This window comes from Primulina tabacum, chromosome 7, assembly GCF_025594145.1.
Source record: "Primulina tabacum isolate GXHZ01 chromosome 7, ASM2559414v2, whole genome shotgun sequence".
Lineage (NCBI taxonomy): Eukaryota > Viridiplantae > Streptophyta > Magnoliopsida > Lamiales > Gesneriaceae > Primulina > Primulina tabacum.
Window position 1 is genome coordinate 12,575,320 of NC_134556.1, and position 6,000 is coordinate 12,581,319.

Genomic DNA, 6,000 nt, shown 5'->3' on the forward strand with positions numbered 1-6,000 from the left:
AGGGTCTATATTGAGGTTGATGTGCTTCAGCCTCGTCAGGAGAAGATTTGGGTAGGATGGGGTGATCATTGTCAAGTTGTTTAGGTCATTTATGAGAGGGTAGCCCATTTTTGCTCTCATTGTAAAATGTTGGGCCATTCTCTTGATTTTTGTTCTAGGAATGTTAAGCCTTTTGGGGCAAGGCGGTCTCAGCGTCAGGCTGCTCATGCGGCTCCGTCATCTGATTAGCAGCACCAGGGTACACGCCCTCATGGTAAGGGTGTTGTTTCTGATTCCCCACTTCAGGCTCCTAACGAGCCGCCTCAGGGTGTTACTTCTGATCTGCCATCGTCTAGCAATAATGATTTTACTGGGCATGTTTTTAAGCGTCCCCGGCGTCGACCTGTTTTGAGAAAAGATCCAGCTCGATCTATTTCTACGAAGAATTATTATGAGATACTGCAGGACCTTCCGACTGAATCTGGTCCTGGTGAGTCTTCAGGTACTGTGAAACCTCGCCCTCAAAGGTTTAAGACTCTTCTTAGTAAGCTAGCGGAGGAACAGAATGCTGCGGTGAGTTGTTTGTCTACAGAGGATTTGGATCCGGTTATCTCATCTCCGGTTACGGATATGATTGACGTGGCGTCTACTTCTGTTGCAGTTGTTTCTGCACCTGTAATTGTACCGGTCCCAGTGGTTGAGCTTGCTCCTGCTGTTCAGGATCTTGTGGATAATCCTCCTGTTCCTATTGCTTTGCCTGCGTTTGAGTTGGTTTCAGAGAGTGTGGGCGGTGAGGAGGGTGTGTGGTGCCTAGGGATGTAAACGAACCAAACCGTTTGTGAGCTATTCGAAGCTCAATTTGATAAAAGCTCGTTTGAGCTCGTTTAATGAGGCTTGTTAAGATAAACAAATCAAACTCAAGCTTTACAGTATTCGGCTCTTTAGCTCGTGAACATGTTCGTTGGTAAGTTCATGAGTAATCTTTTACATGAAAAAATAATAGTTTTGATATTTGATTTATTGATTTTGCATATTATTTATGAAATATATAGAAAAATCTATTAAATTTATTTATTATAATAAATTTACAAATTTTAATAAGAATAATATATTTTTCTTTAAATATATAATTTATTTTTTAATTAATTTAATGAAAATTTAAATGTATAATTCATATTTATTAAGCTTGTTTAGGCTCGATAAAGGCTTGAATAAGATCGTGAGTCATGCATATAATCCTTAAATAAAGCTCGAGCTCGGCTCGATTATAAACGAACCAAGCTCAAACATTCAAGAGTTCGGCTCGGCTCGACTCGATTACATCCCTAACTGGTGCCTTATTCTACCACTGAGTGTTTATCTTTATCTCTCCCTGGACGTACGTGCTCTCAGCAGAGAAGATATTACCGAAATAAAGCTTTTCAGTCGAGTTTGCCCTATGGACGCCCTCCTGAATCTGGTTGATCTTGTTTTTCCCGCCTTTTTTTGGGCGTTAGGTGGTGAGCATTCACTGCAGAGTTCTCTTTGCCCACCATTTTGTTTTATTTTGCTTGATGTATTCCGGGACACCCTCTGGTTTGTTGGCTTTTTGTTCTGCTGTATTTCAGGTTGTCCTGTTGTATTATGTCTTTAATTATGTTTTGATGTTATGCTCGTATAACCTTTTGTGGAGGTCTTGGCACAGTCCCCTTCCCATTAGGTTTTATTTGTACTGCTCTTTTATTGTATATAAATAAAATTTAATTTTTTTTAAAAAAACCCTAAACCATTTCTAAAAATTTCTCTATACTTTTGAATAGTGTTCAAAAAAGCCTAAATTTCGTCCAAAAATTCGCCCCCATGTCGGCTCCGGTTTCGAGCCGGCCAAGGGTACCATCAGATTTGCTTCGGCGAGACGAGGTTACTGTAAAAATTTCAGGTCCATCGGAGCTTGTTTGCTCGGCCAATTGCACCTCCAAAGTCCCGATTTTTCTGCAAATTCCGGCGAATGAGATCGCCCCGGTCACCGTCCATCGTTCAACATCAATAATGGTACCGTTGGAATCGTCAACTCCAGACGCTGCTTGTGTCCAATTTTCAGGTCCATCGGAGTCTGGTTACTACCCCAAATCGACCGGAGAAGTCACGAAGGCACTGTTCATCGCGTCACCGTCCGTTCATTCGTCAATTGCGGCCGGTTGCTACCCCATATTTCTCCGATACAAGCCCCGATCTGGACTCCCCAGGATAAGGTGCTTCTTTTGCACCAATGCCTGTTGCCTGAAAGCTCCGGTAGCGATCGGAATTTTAGATCTACGTTTTGTGGCTCTCAAACCCTCACTGCGCCGGCTTCTTTCTACAATTTCTCTGGCATCCGTGCTCCGATTTTCAATTCGTCTTTACCGAGTACTCCAAATGTGATGGGTAACATGACGATTTAATCAATTTTTGGAAATTCGTTGCCAATCGGAAACGCCCAATTTGGTGGGTTTTCGGCGAGTTCATCGGCGAGTTTGGTTAATTTCGGCAGTGTTTCGGCCGGTTCTTGTGTTTTTACGATCGGTTCTAGCTTCCTCTCATTGTCGCCGACTTTTGGAGATGTTCCGGTTGGTAACTCGGTAGTGATCTCGGTCGAGTCATCGAGTCGACCCAACCTAGTTGACTCGACAGTTGGCAATTCAAATTCTTCTGCTTCGGTTCCAACAACGGTTGTTGCTGCGCGTTCTGTACCTCCTTCGGTATCTTTCAGGGATATTTTGAGTCGTCCGTCTCCAAAGCTACTTGAAAGATGTTTCGCAGATGTTGTTGATTCATTAAAAGAGGTGCCTGCTCCGACTGTTCGTGATGGGATTACTGGTATCTTTTTTCCGGACCAGGTTATTTCTTCCCTCTCTCCTCCTTTTTGGTTTGCCTTGGTAGGGCGAGTTTATGGGAACCGGGGATTGACTCCAAATAAAGATATTTTATCTGTTTTATCTTGTTGTGGTTTGTTGGGCTCCCACACTGTTAGATTTCTTCCTCGTGGGTATATGGTTCTTATTTTATCTTGTGAGGAGGATTATTTGAAGTTTTCGGAGAGGCCTGAGATTTCCATTAGGACTGTGGTGATACGGATTTCAAAATGGACCCCGGAGTTAAATATGAGGAGGATTCTTTCATTGCCCCGGTCTGGGTAAGGTTCCCTGATTTGCATCTTCATCTTTCTGATAAAAAGAGTTTGTATCCGATCGCAAAGAATTTAGGTAACCCCGTTAAGGTTGATAAGATTACTACAGATGGTTCTAGAGGCTCTTTTGCTAGGGTCTGCATTGAGATTGATGTACTTCAGCCTCGTCAGGAAAAGATTTGGGTAGGGTGGGGTGATCATTGTTAGGTTGTTGAGGTTATTTATGAGAGAGTTCCCCATTTCTGCTCTCACTGTAAGATGCTGGGCATTCGATTGATTTTTGTTCTAGGAATGTTAAGCCTTTTAGGACGAGGCGGCGTGGGTCTCATCGTCAGGCTGATGATGCACCTCCGTCATATGATCAGCAGCACCAGGGTCCACGTCCTCATGGTAAGGGTGTTGTATCTGATTCCCCACTTCAGGCTCCTAGCGTGCCGTCTCATGGTGTTACTTCTGATCAGACCCCCTCTACTGATATTGACTTTACTGGGCATGTTTCAAAGCGTCCCAGACATCGGCCTGTTTTGAAGAAAGACCCGAATCGGCCTATATTGACAAAGAATTATTATGAGATACTGTAGGATCTTCCGATTGAATCTGGTCTTGGTGAGTCTTCGGGTACTATGAAACCCCGCTCTCAAAGATTTAAGACTCTTCTTGGTAAGCTAGCGGCGGAAAAGAATGCTGCGGTGAGTTGTTTGTCTATAGAGGATTTGGATCCGGTTATCTCGTCTCCGGTTACGGGTATGCTTGACGTGGCGTCTACTTCTGTTGTAGTTGTTTCTGCACCTGTAGTTGTTCCAGTTCCAGTGGTTGAGTTTGCTCCTGCTGTTCAGAATTCTGTGGATAATCCTCCTGTTTCTATTGCTTTGCCTGCGTTTGAGTTGGGTTCAGAGAGTGTAGACGGTGAGTGTTTATCTTTACCGCTTCCCGATCTTACGCGCTCTCAGCAGCGTCGGTATTAAAGACAGAAGGCTTTTCAGGCGAGTTTGCCCTATGGGCGACCTCCTGATCCTGGTTGATTTTTCCGCCTTTTTGGCGTGCTGTGATGGACGTTCACAGAAAAGTTCTCCTTGCTCATCGTTGTGCTTATTTTGCTTGATGTATTCCGGGGCACCCCCTAGTTTGTTGGCTTTTTGTTCTGCGGTATTATGGGTTGCCCTGTTGTAGTATGTCTTTATTTATGTTTTAATAATGTTATGATGTATAGCCTTTTGCGGAGGTCTTGGCCTAGTCCCCCTTCCAATAGATGTTATTTGTACTGCTCTTTTGTTGTATATACTGGTTGGGGTCAGCCGAACCCCCCGTTTCCAGCGGTATTTATTGAAAAAAAACCTAAACCCTACACTCTAAACCATAAACCCCCCGTAGGGCAAACTCGACTTAAGCGCCTTATTACGATAATACCTTCTCGGTTGAGAGCGCGTACATCCAGGGAGAGGTGAAGATAAACACTCCGTCAGAGAAGAAGCAACCACACCGGTCACACCGCTAACACTACCCGAATCAAACTCCTATGAAGGCAATGGTGTAGAAACAAGGGTACCCACAGGCAAATCAATAGAGACCACATGATCCTGAATAGCAGGAGCAAGTTCAACCACCAGAATCGGAACAACCACAGGTGCAGGAACAACTGTAACAGAAGAAGTCACCACATCAACCATACCCGTAGCCTGTAACGATCGAGCCGGAGCCGCATTCTGCTCCGCCGCGAGCTTACTAAGAAGTGACTTAAACTTTTGGCTACGTGGTTTCACAACACCCGAAGATTCACCAGAAACTGAATCAGTGGGTAAATCCTGCAGTATTTCATAATAATTCTTCGTCGAAATAGGCCGAGCCGGATCTTTCCTCACAAGAAGTCGGCACCAGGGACGCTTAGAAACATGCCCTGTAAAATCAGTATCAATGGACGGTAGCGGATAAGAAGTAACACCCTGAGACGGCTCACTATGAGCCTGAAGTGGGGAATCCGATACCACACCCTTACCATGAGGACGTGGACCCTGTTGCTGCTGATCAGATGACAGAGGTGCATGGTCAGCCTGACTCTGAGACCCACGCCGCCTCGTCCTAAATGGCTTAATATTCCTAGAACAAAAATCAAGCGAATGCCCAGCATCTTACAGTGAGCAGAAATGGGGGACTCTCTCATAAATAACCTCAACAACCTGACAATGATCACCCCACCCTACCCAAATCTTCTCCTGAAGAGGCTGAAGTACATTAATCTCAATACAGACCCTAGCAAAAGAGCCTCTGGAACCATCAACAGTAATCTCATCAACCTTAACTGGATTACCTAAGATCTTCGCAATCGGGTGTAGGCCTTTTTTATCATAAAGATGTGGAGGCAGATCGGGGAACCTAACCTAGACCGAAGCAATAGAAGAATACTCCTCAAATTTGAACTCCGGGGTCCATTTAGAAAACCGTATAACCACAGTCCGAATGGAAATCTTTGGCTTATCCCAAAACTTCAAATAATCCTCCTCACAGGATAGAGTAGGAACCATGTACCCACGAGAAAGAAATCTAACAGTATGGGAACCCAACAAACCACAACAAGAAATAGCAGAAATGATGTCCGAATTTGGTGTCAAACCCCGGTTCCCAGATACTCTCCCTACCAAAGAAAATCGAAAAGGAACTGAGAGGGAAGAAATAACCTGGTCCGAGAATAATACACCGGGAATCCCATCACCAACGGTCGGAACCGGAACCTCATCCATCAGATCAACCACATCAGCAAAACTCTGAGCCTGAGAAGATGGCGACGAACGACGCAAAATATCCCGAAAGGATATTGTATGAGGAATAGAACGTCCGGAAACCATCGAAACAGCCGAAATGGATGAGCGCACATGAAGAGC

The 6,000-nt window shown here is 44.5% G+C and overlaps 1 protein-coding gene across 1 annotated transcript in view; it reads left to right on the forward strand.

The window, feature by feature from the left end:
* LOC142551151 (uncharacterized) overlaps positions 1–1,578 on the forward strand; it is a 79,674-nt gene extending 78,096 nt beyond the window's left edge. Inside the window, exon 2 of the mRNA XM_075660217.1 lies at positions 1,380–1,578. The gene's annotated coding sequence lies outside the window, so the exon portion shown is untranslated. The remainder of the gene's footprint in view (positions 1–1,379) is intronic.
* Positions 1,579–6,000: the final 4,422 nt, after the last annotated feature.